This window comes from Pinus tabuliformis, chromosome 4_1, assembly GCF_031772625.1.
Source record: "Pinus tabuliformis cultivar Carrire ecotype Pingquan chromosome 4_1, CPIR1, whole genome shotgun sequence".
NCBI lineage: Eukaryota > Viridiplantae > Streptophyta > Pinopsida > Pinales > Pinaceae > Pinus > Pinus tabuliformis.
Genome location: NC_142303.1, coordinates 523,994,197 through 524,014,573, shown reverse-complemented (window position 1 = coordinate 524,014,573; position 20,377 = coordinate 523,994,197). Strand labels below are relative to the sequence as shown.

General features: G+C 39.4%; 1 protein-coding gene across 3 annotated transcripts in view; it reads left to right on the top strand.

The window, feature by feature from the left end:
- The window catches only part of LOC149176894 (ATP-citrate synthase alpha chain protein 3-like), a 292,463-nt gene that overhangs the window by 270,731 nt on the left and 1,355 nt on the right, over nucleotides 1-20,377 (top strand). The gene's annotated exons all lie outside the window — the stretch shown is intronic.

Genomic DNA, 20,377 nt, shown 5'->3' with positions numbered 1-20,377 from the left:
TGAGACAAACACACAAGGGACACCGTTATTTTTGGACAATCGTCCCCGGAAAAACCCAATGTGGGAAAACCAGTGCAACAGATATGAGGGTTTTATTATTATGCAGTTTCTGAATACAACTAGGGTGCCAGAAATGGCTCACCCAACAGAGAATGCCCTCGGTAGAAGTACCTCTCCTCGGAGATAGATATTCCGGTTGATCAATCATCGGATGATCGATCCCACAGCAACTATGACAACTCCTTAGCTAGACAACGAAAGTTTCTCCAAGCTTCTCTATTGCTCTGTGTCACTCTGCAGGGATTGCGTCACCCTTCCCAGCTCACCAGCACTTAGTCTGCCCCACGAAAAATCTCCCGGCGCTGCCTCTTGGCCCTGCGTCAACTCTGCTAGCCTCTGCGCAGCTACTGAAGCCTCTGCGTCAGCCCCTTGGCTCTTTGCGTCATCTCTCAGACCCTTTGCGTCACCCATGCTAGCCTCTTCAGCCTCTACGTAGCTCCCAACTGACTCTACATCAGCCTTCGCAGGCTCTGCGCTGTCTCTCTGGCACTATCTTTACCTCTCTGTTATGTATTCTCGGCCTTGTGCCGAACTACCCCTCTCTACAACAGATCACTAGCTCAATTCTCTCAGCAAAACCCTACTCTAGAAAATCGAACTGATTGATCAATTTTTGGTGTATCTCCAACTAACCCTCAAGCCTCCTCTTATACTTTTCCTATTGAGTCTTCAACGGCCGAGATTAAGTCCCTAATCAACGGCTAAGATTAAATTTGGCTTGATCCATGTCATTTAGAACATTCTCACCTAGTTTTATATTAATACCTATTAATATTTTTCCTAAGTTTAGACTTAGGAACCCCATTAAAAATACTAATTATTTTAATATCTCTCCAACCGGGTGGAATTTCCCCAAACGATTTTTGGGTCTTGGAGATCTTATGTGCCTTAGCCTCTCCACCAATTTTCATGGCTAGAGTGCATTCGATGCTACCACAAATCAACAATAAATAGGGTCATTGTCAAAATGATGGTCAATATCCCATTTTCCCTCATTTATGCGGAAGAAATCAGAAATGTCAACCTTGCAGGGATCCACCATAGCCATATTCTCTATCCCTCTTTCTTGAATGAGAGGCCCCACTTTTTCATGGTCATCATTGTGAACTTCAAGGGGGATTTCATTCATACCATATTCACACCCAATTCCCATATCCGCAGTCTAAGGATCTTCCGTGGACTCCTCACTTGTTTGTTTATCATGATTTTCCTGAAAATCATCTTCATTACTAAGCAATGATGACTCCTTCCCAAGTGCTTTATCACATGTAATGAGATGAATACTATCCTCACCAACAACTTCATCTTTGAAGGTGCGCCCCTCATCGAAATTCTCATTAAGGTCCCCTTCAAGTTTACTTGTTTCATCACTTGATTCAGGTTGATCATATAGAAAGGGTTCTTCTTGACTTTATAGAAGGATAACTTCCTTCTCTTGGTCATAAAGAGAACTTTCTTTAATTGGGATGCCACCCCATCTTTTTAAGAAGGTATCTTCAAATCTATCATAATCAGAGATACTTTCAAGAGGGAGACTAGCATACCAAACTTTATCTTGACCTTCAAGTGATAAAGCAAATAACATCATAATTGTGTCATCATTCTCAATCCTCAATGGGGCTAACATCGAAAAGAAGTCATTAATGTGGACATTAGTATCTTGATAGTGGCTTCCTTTGACCCTAGGCAACCAATTCTTAATCCATCCATTTAGTTCTAGTAGACTTAGAACTTCTCTAGGATCAAGGTTATCTTAGGGAGATGGAGGGATAACATTCTTTTGACTATGGCCCATTTTTCATGATTTTGCATACAAAACAAATGTGGAGTCTCTAGGGTGAATTTTAATGCCTAAAGAGATGCTTGCTTCACCCTACAAGGACTACCATTGGAGTTCAATGAAGAACTAGGGCTTTGTTCTTCGAACGGAATCAACAAAAATGATATGCTGGTAATGTCGTAAGGGAACAAGACACACGTCTTGTGTCCCCGACAACGATGCCAAAGATGTTGCACAAACTAGCAGGCCTAGTGAATAGGCAAATGATAAGAGGGAACAACAACAATTTGGGACAAAGGCCCACTGTCACCTCAGTCGATGTCCCCTATTCTTTACGGACTTTCACCGATGGGAGTCCCAGTATGATGGAAATCACTAGAATGATGTGATCAATGATCAGATATGATGTGATTTCCAAAGGCCATTCATAGGAGAGGCTTAAATAATAAGCTTCGTTGCTTCAAAAGCAAGTTAAAGGGCTCTCCTAGAAAGGCTAATTGGGGAATGTCAAGACCTAGGTAAAGATGGATCAATATGATGGATATGCCTAGATCAAGACTTCCCAAGGAAAGGAGAATGATCTCTATTGTAGCTTTTGTAAGATGGTTTGTCATATAATGAATGGGACCACAAAGAGACCAAGGATACCCAAATAAGGCCTAGGGTTTAAGGCTATCTTCAATCAAATGCTTAGGTCAAGTAAGGGAGAAAAGAGGGATCAATAATAGATGAACTTCCATTGAGTTTTCAAGCACACTAGACCCCTTAAAAGGCCGCTAAGCAAGAAAGACCTATGCCAAAACAATTTTGGAGCTACGACATAGTGTTTCTCACAAACCGACTGTGGGATTGGCTTAAAACTTGGAGGGCTAGTAGGAGACACCCCAACGTTGTTCCTCACCAACTCGTTCTACAAGAGGATGGCTCAAATGGATTTTGTTGGATGCCCTAGCTAGGTTGTCTAGGGTTAGGGTTGAAATTGAAGAAGAGACCCAAAAGGTTTTGGGAGTGATCAACAAAGGATTATGGATCAGTGCCTTGCTTTTTGGGAGAAATGGAGTCAAATGACCTTGACTAAGGCAACTTTGATGCTTCAAGGAGACCTTGAGGGACCTTACTATCTTAATAGAAGATGGCAAACAAAACCCTCATGAATTTTATACTTCCAATATAATGTCAAGATGGAGTTTCAAGGACTTAATTATACAATTATTCCCCTAGGAAAATTCACTCAATCTTTGTCAAATGAGTAACACATGCAAAATCCCAACAATTTTCAATGCTCCAAGCAACTTCGCATTAATTAGGGCATATCCAATCACAACAAGAGAAGATTCCATGCATTAGACATTTATTATGACATAAATAAGCATCATAAAGCACTTACAAGGCAAAGAAAGAGTATATCCATCCATCCAACATGCAAATAAAAGCTCCAAGAAGAAGTGCAAAATTAATCCAAACATCAAAATTCATTTAAAGCTCCAAAAGCTCGTCCAAATTGCAAGTCCAAATTATTTTTGAGAGACAAATCCAATCCTAGTGATGATGAATGTTACAATGAGGCTCACCTATATTTATATGAGCCTTTAAGTAATTCGAATGCCCTAATTTAGCCTAATGGGGCCCCTACAATAAAATAATGTGCAAAATAACATCACTTTGGTGACAAGCCCACCAAACAACTCTAAAACATGAATAATTAGCCTCTCAACAGGGCTGAGATGATAGACCAATAGCTAGAAAGTGTTGAAAAAAGTGTAACTAGGTTCGGTCTTCATATTGACTAAGTAATTATAAATCCATGTAATGAAGAGACAAAGATAATAAAATGTATTTTGTAATGCTTGCCTCATGGGTTTCATGAGCAAGGAGTTTTTATAGGTCAAAGACTTCTTCTTGATGTCTTTAGGGATTTGTCATCTTGTCATAAATATATAATTTAGAGTCATGTATATGAAGTGTTGTTACACTTGAAAAGAACAATTTATTGAAGTAATTGTATGCTCCAAGACCTTGTCAAGAAGCTCCATAGAAGTCGGCTCAAGTATGATTGAATATACCCCTTGATGAAGTCGGCCTACCCACAGAAGTCAAGTCGGCCTAGAAGAGGGAGACAGTCCCTATATAAAGGAGGAACTGCGGCCTCATTTAGTGGAATCAATTCGGTCAAGTTCTGAGATTGAAGTGTGAGAAAAAGTTTGCATTCTGGTGCGTAAGGAAGAGGCTATTCAGCGAAGAACAAAGGGAGTTTAGCGCAGTAATAAGGGCTCTCTGTTTTGGGTTTGTACCTACCTCGCATCTCTGAGGTAGGTTAAAGGTCACTTCAGGAGAGAACAATGATATAAAGGATCTGCTATCTAGTGCCAAAAAGAAGTATGAAGAAGAAGGACCATACAACAGGGAGTAAGGGACTGCAAGGTGTGCAAAAGAGGGATGATATTAGACTCTGTCTTGATCTTAGGTTTTTCAGGAAGAGATTGAAAGTATGCATAGTGTGAAGGAGGGTTTCCACAGCAAGAAAGAGACCTTGATATTGTGTATCAAGTGTGTACGAAGAAGGACCGAAAAGGAATCTCTAGAAGGCTGAGTCTAAATCTAAGGAAGGCTGGAAAGAAACTTATTGTAAAGGGCTATTAGACTAGGGACCGAGTTTCCTTAGATCTGATGCAAAGTAGTGCAGAAAGGAAGATCAACATAAGGAGCCTAGAAGAGAAATGACAAGGTCTTGGAGGCATACTAAAGTAAAGGGTCTAGGGTTTGGAATTTGCCAACCAAAGCTTCAATAAGAGAAAATTGCAGAAGGGTTTTCCTCTCTATGTGAGGGAGGTTTTTGCCTTGGTTGAGAGCCAACATCTTGTGTTCTTGTCTCTTTTGTTTTGGGTAACTTTTTGATTAAGTAAGAAAACACACTCTAACAATAATAAAAGAAGACTTTACTAATAAGAAAAAGTGAAAAGTACCTCTCAAATAGTCATTTTCGTCAAAAGAATCTCATCCTAACTAAATGCCCTACATTCTTCAACAGAAAGGTCGTTGGAAGGCCAAATCAAGTCCCTCGTGCCAAAATGAATAGGAGGGCTCCAATAATAGTGATAAAGGGGGTGGCCCCTTAATCTCCAAGCAAGTACCTTGTGGTGCTCCCAAGTGGCTGTGGGGGCACAAGGAATGGTCCCATGAGTCTCCAACTGGATCGAACAAGTCTATGGTCCATCAATAAGGGCTGGAATAATGACACAAGCCCTCCTTTGTGTTCCCTTGTCTCACTAGGTGAGACAAAACCTCATCTGGGCTCTAGATCAACTGCCAAGTGTGTGGTGCAAGTATGTTGCTTGCTGGGCAATATGGTCCAGGTGCATCATCATCATCAAATAACTACGGCACAAACATGCAATAGGTAGGGATGAAGGATCCCATAGCATGGATATCAGCTCTTTGCTACGGAGGAAACTCATGGCTCTCAACGCTCACCCTACAAATGGCATCATGACCCTCTAGAGGGCTTGGATCTCATATAGGGAGACCAAACCCCAAGATGAAGACCCACCTGCAATCTTGTATAAGATCTAGTGCGCCTCCTCGCTTTTAAACTCAATAGTTCATTAGTGCAATTGAGTAAATGAGCTTACAAAGCATGGAACCAAGTGGACACTTCATAGTGGCATACCCTTCCATAACGGGGTTTAGAATGTACATGTGTTCCCAGGTGCAAGAAAAAGGTTAATCAAGGACCCTATTAGGTGGTTTTGGCCTCCAATGGAGTGACAGGTCCATGGTAATCCTTCAAATGGCACGTGTCACGTGACATAATAATGGAACAAATTGGGGCATCAGGGGGAGGCTCCAAGCCACATGCCATGGTACAAGGGCAACAATAATGAGGGAAGCCCACATGTGGGTGTATAGATGAAGGGGGGAGCAATCGTGGTACATGAGTTAGCCCAACCTTTGTTTTTCCACCCTTCTTCATATGCCTTTTTTCTTTTATTATTTTTTCTTTTTATAATTTGCTGAGGCTCCAAGGAATGAGAGCATGATGTGTAATATATAGCAATGATTACCCCCTTAAGGTGGGCGGTTCATTGCCCACTAGGGGTTGGGACAATCATGGTTTCCTTAATGATGCAAGGGGCTCATATAGGGGCCCTAGGAACTCAGGTGATGACCATAATGATAGGGGTAGAGCTTATGTTGGTTTTTGCCTATGTGCTAAATTTGTATGTCCCGACCATCTTTTGCATTTTATGGTAGATTTCCTGTTGTAAGTGGCCAAATTATGCTTTTTATTTTCTTTTTAGCTACATCAACCTCCAAGGCATCGTTTCAAGCCCGACCCAAACTGTGGACAAGGGGAGGGGGAGGCTAACTCCTTGTGGACCCAATGGGCAAATGTGGATCCAGATGGGAAATATGTGGAAAGGGGTTATAATGAGCAGAGGGGAGTGATGTATGTGGTGTTGAGAAGCGGGACCATGCAACTAGAATCAGGATTTCCCATGTAGTGCCAATCCTATAGCTAGTAGCGAATAAAGGAGATCCCACAAGACTAGGATACAAAAGCTAACCACCAAATTAGGGTTGCATGGGAGCGCCCCCCCACGAACGTGCTCCCAATTTGCGCTCCGTTCAGGAGCTAGTCGAGAGCGCGCTCCCGAAGGGGGAGCGATTTCAGGAGCATGCTCCCTTTAAAAATAAACACTCCCTGGTTTTTAGGGAGCGATTAGGCGAGCTCCCTAGTCTTTTTTGCAAAAAAAATTTTGTAGTAACATTTCAAATGCAATTTTCTTTCAAAGAAACAAATAATTTTTGAGTGGGGCAGCCTAATGATCAAGGATATGGCCCTAGTATTGATATGTGATTCAAGGTAATGTTAAATTCTTAAAGTAAAAGTGACATTCTCCTTAATCTTCATTTTCATCTTTTTACTTAAATTTTTAACATTACCATGTGGTGTAGCATTTTTTGGTTTTGATAAGATAGAAATTTTGAAAAAATGTTAAGTTAGGATATGGACATAATAATAGTGAATAGAATGTTTTTGAAAAAAAAACTTGATGATGATGTCCACATCAAAGAAAATGTTAGGTTAGATGTCCTAAAAAATCAAGACAAAAAGAAAATGTTAGGTTAGAAAGAAAAGAAAACAAATAAACTTTGAAAGTGAGCAAGTGTAAATGCCACTACTATTGTTTCTGCAAAATAATGGTTATCTGCAGCTTGTTTTAAATGCCACAACCCATGACAGTCAAATAGTTTAATCTTGATTGTTTCATGTTTTAAATTTGATGTTATATTTAGAGAATAAAGATCTGGCCAAACTGTTTAATCTTGGCAGATCAATAGTTAGGTAGAGCATAATAAGGTGCTCATCAGTTTAATTTGAGCCCTTGGATGTTATAAGGTTAGAATTAGATTGTTTGCTTTTGTAAAAATAAAAAGAAAGGAAAAGGGTTTGCTAGCTTAAATGCACCCATTAAGTGAATAAAAAATGATAGGAAAATCAAAGGGTAAGTAGAAGAAAGGTTGCGGAGGTTTGCTAATTGATTGGACAAAATGTACATTTATCATGTTTTACTATATGTTTCTATGTCCATGAGGCAATTACACAAAGCAAATGAAGGTCTACAAGATAAATTAATTAACTTCCCTCATCCTCATTCATCCCTATATATACTAATTTCCCCTTCCCACCTTCATACAGTTCATATTCGTTCATTTTCCATAAAAACCCCTTTTCCTAAGGTTAAAATCCTTTTTGTTTAGGAAAAGTGAAAACCCCATGCTAAATCCCCTTTTACCCAAAAACCCACAAAAGTTGTTTAGCCTAACTATTAATGTACATATGTGAAAAACAAATTACTCATAAAAAGCATTATACTTAGTCTATTTTCCCTTTCTGCTCATATTTCATATTAACACTAACTTAACGTATTAAACCCCTAAAAAGTTCCCTTTCCCATATATATTAACTTCCTTTATTAAAATAACCCAAAACCATTAGTTTTATTATAATAAAACTATGTATTTAATAAAACATCGCATCGGCGGATCGCAAACCTTTCAACATGAATGCACTTTCCCTGCATTGCGATATGCGATTGCGATGGGCCCGGACTCGACGCAATATATATTATAATCCATTGCCATATCGCATCCGCCCCTCATCACAAGTCCTGAATAAAGAAATAACCCTCCGCCATTGCGATCTCTGATTGCGATGGACCCGAACCTGATGCAATATATTTCATATTTCATTCCCATTTCGCATCCGCCTCCATCGCAAGTCCTAGATAAAGCGTTTCCCCCCGCCATTGCGATATTCGATATGCGATGGGAACCCGGACCCGTTCGCAGTATTAACCTGTTAGGATATTCCGACACATAGGAAATAGTTAAGTACAACTTGGTCTAGTATAGAGTTAGGTATAGAGTTAGGTAAAGTGTGTTTCTTTACCGTTGTACATTTTGTAACTTACAATCCGACGGTCACGATATGTAGTGATCCGATGGTTCATTCTCTCCTCGGTACCGACACTTGATCCGTGGCTTGACACCCGATTGGTCCATGATTTCTATTTAAAGCGCATGGAGGGTCATTTGTAGGGTAATTCGTGCATGAGAGAAGCATATGTAAATTTTCATTCTTTTATTAATAAATTGCCTGAAGTGGTCGCGTTGGCTCAGGCCGTGGACTGTTTCCCTCTTCGAGGGTTTTAACCATGTCAAAAATACTGGTGTATTGATCTGCGATCTGGTTGTGAGCGGTGTCCTTTGGTGTTCTGTCTGAGGAACTTACCTTGTAAATTCCTACATGGTATCAGAGCTATTTGAGGGTCGCGTCCGTTGGTGATCCAAATCTGAAGCCGGTAGAACTGCATCTGACTGCTGTTTCCTACATTTGCTGTTTCTGACTGCTTTCGGGCCGAGAGGACTGCTCTGTTGTGTTGGGAGCATCTGTTCCAGTGAGGAACCCCTTTTGTTTCACGCGAAAAGGTTTCCTGTAGCCCTAGCTGCGTCATTTTTAAGATTTGGAGGTATACAATGTTTATTTGCAGTTTACTGTTATTTTCTCTCTGTTTATTTCGGTTTCGGTTTATTTAGCTTTTTTATTACCGGATCTATACCTTTCATTTCTGCGTATGCTCTTTGCCCTGCGACTCTGTGCGATCTGGGCAAATCAGAAACAGAGAGGAAGGATTTTTCTCATGCGTATGCTCTTTTCCCTGCGCCTTAGGGTGATCTCGGAAAATCAGAAACATTGAGGAAAATATTTAGTTTCCGGCCAAAGCTAACTTTGAGCCGCAAGGTTCATTTTTGAAAATATTTAGTTTTTCGGCTAAAGCTAACTTCGAGCCGTAAAGTTCGTTTTCTTTGCATGTCCGTGTTGGGTTTTGTGTTTTTTGTTTTGTAGAGAAAAAGAGCCTTCTCAAAGCAAGCACGCAACCCAAAGCATCAACCCCCCCCTCTCTCTCTCTCTCTCAAATTTTTTGTATAGCTCAATTGGTTCAAAGCTATTCTAAGAGAGTAGAGGTCTTGGGTTCAAGTCTCCATTTTTTGGGGGGCGGATTTTTTCATTTCCGCACATTCCCGCACTTCATCGGCGACTTCATCAACTTTTTTCAAAAAGCCATAACTTCTTCATCCGGAAGCCGTTTTCACAGCCGTTTTTTTAAACCAGCTTAATTTTTCGAGATCTATCCATTGGAACACTTATTTTCAGCATCTTTAGCTTTAATTTCCGTTGAAATGGAAAGTCAATACCAAGTTACCCTTGACAGCACCAACTACTTCCAATGGTTGTCCTACATTAAGGATTTACTTAGAAGTAAAGGTCTCTACCGAATAGCCTCAGGCCAAGAAAAGAAACCAAAGGATGAAGATAAGGCTGCTAAATGGGTAACTAGGCAAGATCAAGCACATGGATTGATAGGGATGTCTATTTCTCCAGTTCTTAGATTCCATATTGCAGAACTTGATACTCCTGATGAAGCAATGAAACAAATCAATAAAGTTTTTGGGATAAAAAATGAACTTAGAGCCCATCAACTTGAAAATGAGTTGCTTACATTGGACCCTAATAATTTTTCTTGCATTGAAGATTTCTTGTCCAAATTCAAGACCCTTAGATATCTCTTGGAAGGTGTTAAAGTTAAGAAAGAAGATAGTAACCTTATCTATCCCATTCTTACTAAGTTGGGACCAGCCTACTCTGTGTTTGTTTCCACCTTCCATTCTACAAGAGAAGCCTTCATTTCTCAAGGAACAGACTACAAGCCCCCTTCCTTTGAATATTTTTGTGATTCTTTAATAAGAGAACAAGAAAAACTCTTACACCTTGGTCTTCTTAATCTTGGAAACTCTTCCAAGAAAGCGTTAGCCGCCCAGTAGCAACCAAATTCAAAGAATCCTAAGAAGTCATATCCTGAAAAGAATGGTCCTAAACCAAACAAGGGTCCTAAGCAATTTCAGCCCCAAAATGAAAATCATTTCAACAAAATGATAAGATAAATAAAAACAAAGGGAAGAAGACTGATAGACATTGCAATTTTTGTAATCGAGATGGCCACTTAGAATCAAAATGCTTTAAGAAGATGGAAGCCTTGGAAGCAGCAATGAAGAAGCATAACATCCATTTGGGGCAATCTTCAACTTCAACTTCATCTTCAGGAATGGCACTTTCTACATGTGGTTGTCAAGCATCTCGGTCTGGCTATGCATTAAATGTATCTTCTTCTTCTCATCCTCATGAGTGGCTCATTGATTCTGGAGCTTCTTATCACATGGCCAAAAACAAAGCCACGTTTTCTTCTTTAAATGATTGTAACACCAAAAATATATATGTTGGTGATGATAGATCTCTTAGTGTTGTAGGGACTGGAACTGTTCATCTAGACAATGGTCAGTTTAATGATGTATTATGTGTTCCAACCTTATCCTGCAACTTTCTATCTGTATATCAGATAACTCATTCAGGTGAAGGTAAAATCGTTGAATTTTCACCTCATGATGTTGTAATCAAGGACTTAAAATATCCTAAACAGATTTTGGCTACTGGCATTACTGATGATTCTACAAGGTTGTATAAGTTTCACAACTTTGGGTCATCAAATCTTCCCTCAGTATTTGTTGCTCATAACGATGAAGTGAGCAAACTTTGGCATGAGCGATTTGGTCACTTAAACTATCGCTCCCTTCAGCATCTGTGTAAAGAAAATATGGTGACAGGTCTTCCTATAGTATCTTGCAGAGATGGTGTTTGTTCCGGATGTGTACTCGGAAAACATCATCGGGACAGTTTTGAAAAACGTGCCTCTTGGCACGCCTCAGCCCCTTTACAGCTTGTGCATAGTGATTTATGTGGTCCACTTCCTGTTGTTTCATTCTCTGGCTACAAGTATTTCTTAACTTTCATTGATGATTTCTCCAGACGCACTTGGGTATACTTCTTAAAACTCAAGAGTGAAGTATTTAACACATTCTTGGCCTTCAAAGCCTTTGTTGAAAAACAATCTGGACATTAAATTCTTAAGCTAAGATCTGATAATGGCGGAGAATATGTTAAAAACACATTCATCAACTTTTGCACTGAGAATGGAATACAAATGCAACATACTGTTCCATATACTCCACAACAAAATGGTGTAGCTGAAAGGAAGAATCGCACCTTAAAGGAAATGGCTAATTGTATGCTACAATCTAAAGGACTTGGTCTTAGTTTTTGGGCAGAAGCAATTAACTGTGCAAATTACATAATAAATCGCACTCCTACTAAGGCTTTAAAGAATATCACTCCAGAAGAAGCATGGAGCTCAATCAAACCAGATGTAAGTCACTTTCGTGTTTTTGGAAGTGAAGCGTGGGCCCATATTCCAGATGAAAAGCATAAAGCTTTAGAACCTAAGAGTGAAAAATGTACTTTTGTTGGATATTCTAAAGATGTCAAAGGCTATAGACTTATTCCATTTAAGTCCAAAAATGTTATCATTAGAAGAGATGTAAAATTTGATGAAAATATATCGGCCTGCGAGCCTAGTCCGACAGTTGTGCCACCTCTTCCTATCTCTTCTACCTTTGAAAACATTTCTTCTTCAGATGATGAAAGTGAGGATGACAATCCTCCCCCACCATCTCAGGATCCTCCTTCAGCTCCTCAGCTTCCAAAATGGGTTCGTGCTACTCGAGATGCAGCAAGTGATCTTGCCGGTGACCCTACAGATCAGCGACGTACACGTTCTCAGTTTGAGAGAGCCTCTTCTTTACTGGCTCAAGCTCTAGTAAATTATGATCCTGACACCTTTGCAGAAGCTTCCGGCCATCCAGATTGGGAAGCAGCTATGAATGAAGAATATCATTCATTGTTGGCAAATGATACATGGGATCTTGTTCCTTTACCAAAGGGACGAAAACTTGTTAGATGCAAATGGGTTTATAGAACCAAGTATGGACTAGATGGGAAAGTTGATAAACATAAAGCTCGTCTTGTTGCTAAGGGTTTTTCACCGGTTGAAGGCATTGACTACACTGAAACCTTCTCCCCTGTTGCCAAAATGAACTCTATCCGCCTTGTTCTTTCCCTTGCTGCCTCTTTCAAATGGGAAGTCCATCGGATGGATGTTAAATCTGCCTTCTTGCATGGGGACTTGCATGAAAAAATCTATATGGAACAACCCATTGGCTTCATACAAACAGACTCCAGCCTTGTATGTCAACTTAAGAAATCCCTTTATGGTCTCAAGCAAGCTCCTCGGACTTGGTATGCCAAAATGGATAGCTTTCTTTTAGAATCTGGCTTTTCTAGGTGTCATTCTGACAATACTGTCTACACCAAGAAAGTGGGCAACTCTCTTATCATCCTTGTTCTTTATGTTGATGATCTTATCCTTACTGGTAGTGATCCCAACCTTATAAACCATGTGAAGTCTAGCCTTAAAAGGAAATTTGAAATGACAGACTTAGGACACTTACACTATTTTCTTGGTCTTCAAGTCTTGCAATCCAAGGAGGGTATTTCCCTTTCCCAGTCCAAGTATGCTTGTGATATTCTACGTCATTTTCACATGGAAGACTGTAAGCCAGCCCCTTCTCCCTTTCAGTCTGGAGTCAAACTTTCAGTCACTTGTACTTCTCCCGAAGTTGATGCTACCTTATACCGTCAACTTCTAGGAAAACTCTTGTATCTAACTCATACTCGTCCTGACCTTTCCTTTGCTGTTGGCCTTGTTGCTCGGTTTACGCAAAACCCACGTGAAAGTCATTGGAAAGCAGCTAAAAGAATACTTCGTTATGTTCGAGGTACAGTTCAGTTTGGGATTCATTACAGTGCCGAAGCAGCTCCTCTATTGGTTGGTTTCACTGATTCTGATTGCGCTGGTGACCCTGATGATCGGAAGTCTACTGCCGGTTATGTGTTCACTCTTGGTTCAGGACCTATTACATGGGCTTGTAAGAAACAAGCTGCCATTTCTCTTTCATCAGCAGAAGCAGAGTATCGTGGTGCCGTAGAAGCTAGTAAGTAAGCCTTGTGGCTTCGTTAGATCCTGTCAGAGTTTGGCTTTCAGCAGCAGCATCCGACTACACTTTGGTGTGATAATCAAAGTGCCATTCAACTATGCAAAGATCCAGTCCAACATCAGCACAGCAAACACATTGAACTACACATGCACTTCATCAGAAAGCTCATCCATGACCATGTTCTTGAAGTGCAATATTGTTCTACAGATGATCAAGTTGCAAACATCTTTACAAAGGCTCTCACAAAGGCGAAGTTCACTAAACTTCGATTTATGGTTGGAGTTCAGGAAGTTGTCACTAAGGGGGGATAGGCTCTAGTGCCTCCTTCCTTCTCCTATTGTGTCATATTTGTAAATCCTTCAATCCTATCCCAAGTTGTTCTTAAGGGGGGATGTTAGGATATTCCGACACATAGGAAATAGTTAAGTACAACTTGGTCTAGTATAGAGTTAGGTATAGAGTTAGGTAAAGTGTGTTTCTTTACCGTTGTACATTTTGTAACTTACAATCCGACGGTCACGATATGTAGTGATCCGACGGTTCATTCTCTCCTCGGTATTACCGACACTTGATCCGTGGCTTGACACCCGATTGGTCCATGATTTCTATTTAAAGCGCATGGAGGGTCATTTGTAGGGTAATCCATGCATGAGAGAAGCATATGTAAATTTTCATTCTTTTATTAATAAATTGCCTGAAGTGGCCGCGTTGGCTCAGGCCGTGGGCTGTTTCCCTCTTTGAGGGTTTTAACCACGTCAAAAATACTGGTGTATTGATCTGCGATCTGGTTGTGAGCGGTGTCCTTTGGTGTTCTGTCTGAGGAACTTACCCTGTAAATTCCTACATAACCATGTTTTATTCCACGTCGCGTCCGGCCCCTATCGCATTCCTTTGCGATGGGCCTTCCTCCGCTAAACTGCGATTGCGATATGCGATATGAACCCGGACCCGATATCATTTATCCGCCCGAATTCACACAATTTCAAGTTCGCCATACCGTGTTTTGCGAAGGATTTCTTTGTTAAATCTTTTTTTATAGTTTAAACAAAGAACCAACCTACAACCTCTGTTAAACCATAAAACCCCGCTAATCTCAGTTTTAACCCATAAATAAAGCCATTGCCGCCATAATTAATCATTGGGACCCTCCGCGTTGCTCTTTTGCTCCACCACTATCCGATCTAAGGCATTCAAATCCAATGACCCTCAGCAATTTTGGGTTGGCTCTCTGTATGAGCATTACCCGCTCGAAAGCAGTATTCCACTAACCTCCCTTTGCTATGTGTCAGGCTCAGATTATTTTGGGTGACCCCTCCCAAAACCGCCCGCGCCTCATAAAGCGGTGCGATGAAAACCAAAACCACCTCCCGCATAACAAAAAAACGACCACTATTCACTTTGTGCCATAATTCGTAAAGTAGACTATTTTTCCGTTTAAACCAAAAAATCCCCATTTTCCTTTGTTTCGCCCGTTTTCACAGTAAACCCTCCATAAGCCTCTGCGACCAATAAAGCCATTGTTTGACCTTCCAATACGCTCTGGACTCCTTCCAAAATCCTTTCAAGCTCAATAAAGCCATTGACAACCTTCTCTGTCACCTTTGTTTTTCTTAACAATTTCTGTGTTTTGCAGGTAAAGTCTCCTGTTCAGGGCTTACAAAGAGAAACCCTGCATACAGTCAAAAGACAAATATGAAGATCATATCAAATTACTTTACCATGAGACATAAAATCTAAAGGGAACTACTGTTGAAAAACACAGTAAAAACCTGAAATGCACAGTAAAGGTTACTCAACAGGGTCAAAGGATATTCACAGAGTTTAAAGAGAATTAGATGAAAGATCATATGAAGGAATCAACCAGCGTAAAGGATACAAACAATCAAGCAACATAAAGGGGCAAAATATTAGACAACAAAGCCAGCACAACCTGAATAAAAGGGACAGCAAGAAGCAGTTTCACAGCTGCCCCTATCTTCTTGTATGAAGATCTTTCCTTTCCTAAAATAAATCTTAATCAGTTTTAGGGTATTTTCTTAGTTTCATTATTGTATAAATAACTCTCATCTCGAGTTTTTATGGATTCATTGTTCAAGGTTCATTATTCATTGCTTGTAAAGTCTTGATTGTTCATTTTACTTTGAACCTGGTTGCACCTGTGAAGGAAGCTTTTGTAGACACTTGATGTACTCAGTCTTTCTAGAACCTTAATACAAAGCAGAGGATTCTGAATTTGGTTTTACACAGTTTGTGCTATCCTGTAAGTTTTTCCAGTTATCAATCATTATGTCTTTCTTCATGTGCTTATGACTTATAGAGATATCTAGGTAGGAATAATTGTGTCTCAATTAATTCTTATAAGCTCCTGAAGTGATCATCTATTAAGAGAATGGATTAATGAACTGTCTGTTTAACTAATCCCCTCCAATCGATAAATATCAACATATTATGTAAGCTCAAGTATATTGCCTTGAATCTTTGGAACGTAGTTTGGAAGGTTTTCACACTTATGATTGTTCTGTTTTACAGTCTGGAAACTATGATAATCATATTATTTTCTGTTTTCTTCTCACCACTATTTTGATCCATATCACTGTGTAAAGTTTTATAGCAGCCCTTTGCTGAAATATTAATATTATCCAAAGGATTAAGTATTTCAATTCTATATTTGTCTTCTTTCATTGGTCTTCCAAAACTAAAACCAAAAACCCCAAAACAACTATTTTAGATGCTCTAGCATTGGTAGCTGACCTACTACTATCTCAAAGGTACAACACCATGAAATGACTCAAGATGTTTGAGAGTGGTTCTGACCTTAGTTAATTTCATATGGAGAAAGTAGAATCTTAGATCTCATTCAAAATCCAGCAGACTTATCATTTTTTCAGGATTTCAGGATTGGGGGGATTGCAATGTTTCCATTGGATTTTGTCATGTATTAGGGTATGGAACTCGTATTTAATCAAGAGTGCCAATCCCTCTATGTGCCTTGATGTTAGTGATATTGGTTGTCGAACTCCTCTATCCTGACCCTACTAAAAATGTACCCATCACTCAAACAAAATCTTGACTTGACATGCTATGTTTTTTTCTATCTTATGTTAATGCTTAGAGGGTGATATTAATGACAAAGACCCTAATTTTCCAACAAGACTAAAAAATTAGACATTTCTCGTGGCGGCAAGAGGCCCAAGCATTAGCAATAGATAATAGATTTAGTTGTTTTTTCTAGTTTCTAGTAGTTTTTATAATTGTTGACTCTTTCATATTTATTATGATATTTTATGTAAACAATATATAACAATTTAAGTTTGAAGTTTGAAGTTGGCAATTATAACTCATTGGTAATGAATTATGAATATGATGCTTCATGAAAGTTGAAAGTTGTTTCATTTAATTTCATTTTATAACATTTCATTTCATGTTAGATATTATTTGTTGTAATGGTTACACTTAGCTTACAAGTACAACTTTGGTGATCAATGATGATAAATGTTATATATTGAATTTTGAAAGCTTGAAACTTTTAAGATTGATGAATCATGAGACTCAATATGTTGTATGTTACTATGTTACTAACTTGTGGATGTGGTTGATGAAGATTATAACTTCTATATGATTGTTGTTATATGGTTCAATCTATGTTTTTTATATCTAATTCATCATTCGACATGCTTTTGTTGACATATATGCATCAAAATATAAAAAAATATATATTATATAAAATATTGCTCCCCGAATTGCTCCCAAACAGTGAGCTTCTGAAAATGTCGCTCTCGCTCCCGTTTTCACTCCCACTCCCAAGTAACCTTGCACCAAATTGGACAAGGGGACAAGAGTATAAACCAAGCGCATTCTTTCTGCCAAATCCCCTCACTAATCCATGTTCAGATGTGTCCATAATAAGTAAGCAAAAATACCCAATTACATAAAGAAAAGCTATACCTTCAAGATTGGAAGGCCCACCTTCAAACAAACAATCATGATAGAATGGGTGAGGGCACATCATAGTTGGCTCAGGTGGCAAAGATGGTGGCCATGTCGAGCTATTTGGGGGTTGCAAGGGGTTGCTGGCTGAAGACAATCTAGGAGAAAAATTTCTCCTATGGGTTTCACCCATTGGTGGTGGGTAACAGTGACCTTAACAAATCATTAATTATTGTTGAATCTCTTCTGTAGATTACTTTTCTATAATTTAAAATTAGTCCAAGTTTAATGTCTCCATTAGTCTGACTATTTCAGCTTGATTATTTGCCTTCGTACCAGTGTTTTGAGCATCGTTTGCTAAAAACTTGCCTTGGTTGTCTCTAGCTACTACCTAGCTCCAACTTTTCTAGGGTTACCTTTTGGTAGCCTCATCAAGGTTTATTTTGATCCATGCTTTTGGGGGTGATTTCCAGATCTGCTGGGTATATCTAGAATACACTAGAGACCAGACCATCCTTCATCCGTAGTGTAAGCATGTTTACAATATATTATTAACTATATATCTAGAATACTCTAGAGACCATCCTTTGTCCATAGTGAGCATGTTAATGATATCATTAACTATGTGTTGGCACTGATTTTTACCCTTTCAGAAAATGGATTACTTGGTAGCTCTAGGATGAGAAATCTCAATGCAACATATACAAAAAATTCACCCGTCGTGTTAGATGCAAACATCTCTCCATTTGCGCTGGTGCTTGCCAACCATAGGGTGTGCTCCTAGCTTTGCATGTACTGTTCCTCCTGTAAATGTATAAAAAACATGTAAAACATGCATGCAATTATTGTTTTTGGCTAGTAATTTAATGGTCAAAGACATTATAAAATAATTTGTGTTTAAAGTGGTGGAATTATATCTGGCATTGGCTTTTAAATGACAAAATAAAAAAGAAAGAAAGCACTTTAATTGGCAGATTTTTAACCAAAGAAAAGGCTTATAACTTCTACAACATTGCACAAGAAACCATCAAAATTTCGACAAACTTAGAGAGATAGATTAGATCAAAATGGAGTTTTACTGCAAAATTTACGAGGTTGGTTGCACCAAGAAGGCTGTTACAGAACCAAAACAGTGATGGCCTTGCACAAGAGTATAGAAGCTTGAAGAGAGAAGGAAAGAGAAATCAAGAAAGAAAGCAGTAATTTGTTGTTGTCGAAGAAGATCCACCCTAAGCCAAAATCCAACACTTGTATTTAGTGATCTCTTCATCCTATGTGCATTGGGAAAGAGAGAGCTCAAACCCCTCATGCAAGAGTACCCTATGTGCATTGATGAGTGAACTGGCCATCAAACTGCAACTGCTCCTAGTCCAAGTGTGGATCGTGTAATCCCAGAGAAGACTAAAGTGTCAAGTGCTCTAAGTTAGACTAGGGAATGGTTGAGTCAACACAATCTGATATCTCTTGAAGTATCAATGTGAATTCAGTCAAGTTATAAGTTGACTACCCATGCACACTGTTGACTAGGACTCTAGGAGAGAGAGGGAGTGAAGTGAGATCAAGTTAGAGAGAAGAAACCAATGCACACTAGTCCTACTGAGATGCACTTTAGTCAACTAGGAATGAAGAAGAGTGAGGAGTGATATGTTGGAGTTAGGTTTCATCATGAACTAAGGCAATGTAGAGATGAACTATCCATGTGCATGGGTGAAGAGGAAATGATTCTAGTCCAACTGAACTTGAACTAGAGAGGGAGAGTTAGACTAAATCAAAGTCTTAAAAAGAGAATGCATGCATTTAGTTAACTAGAGAGAAAACCTTGTAGTCTCCTCCTTGCATGCATGTGACGTAGTTAATGTTAATTTTTCAAACTGTTCTATGCTATATCAATTACTTTAGCCCAATTCAATACTTCAATTAGCGATCTTTTCAAATATAATTAGTCTTTCCATTCATCACTAGTGTTTGAAGATAGAACAATAAATGTGATGACAAAGGAGACAATCAACACATCAACAAGAGACACCGGAAAAGCCCCACAAGGGGGAAAACCCTTTGAAAAATCTTATTTTATTAGATTGTCATAAAATGTTTAGTAGAGAGTACAATGAGCTTAATGCAATGTCATCCAATAACCCAATCACATTCAGAAATATGGTTCCTGTGTCAATATATTTCAGAGACAACTTTTTCTATTTGCGGCCAGTTGTGGTCAAAGTTCAAAACTCAGTCAAACTTCCTGGTCGCATGGATGAGGAATTGCATGCGACTGAAGGTTTCCAGTCGCTCCCTTGAGCCTGTGATCCCTGCAACTGTGGCTGAATCTACTCTGTGGCAAGCCAACGGCTGTAACCCAAAACCCTAAAATAGATGCGAGCTTTGGACCCTGTAATTTCGGACCTTTGCCAACTTCTTTTGTCATCCCAGCGTCAGACCTGTGTGAACCAATCAACGAAGAAGAGAAGAAGAAGATGTTTGGTGATGTCCAAATGAGCTTGAGGTCACTTGTATTTATAGGCTTCCATAGGTGTCCAATTTGCTTTGGGGCTGACCTTGTCCAAATGTGCATATGTGGGCTTTCTTTCATAAGTACACTTTCCCTTATCCGATTTGAGTGATCTTTAGGTTGATTTTGGTTCTCTCTAAAAGAGGAATTCAATGCTATCATCATCTCCATCAAATGAACTGTCCAAAGTGGAATTTGACTGTAGTTGCATAATTTAACAGTTAACTCAAGAAGATGCCAAGTCACTCCTAGACCCATGCATGCATATCTGTAGTGTGCAGTTGACCCACTCAAGCGACTGAGATAACTCACTGACACACCCAGTCCAACTTAGATGACTCGCCACCTCACTCCAACTCATGCATGTGTCCAGATCTTGCCATTTTCACCTCAACAATCTTCCATATGTCACAACCATATGTTACTGCATGTCATTACCATAGGCTGCCACGTGTCACCCTTGCATGACCACTGCTAAACATAGAGAACTGTCTGCATGTCCACAAGATCATACTCAGTGGACTCAGTTTTCACTGAGTCCAAATACACCATCAAAATCGACATGAAAAATCTGCTATAAATAGAAATATCTC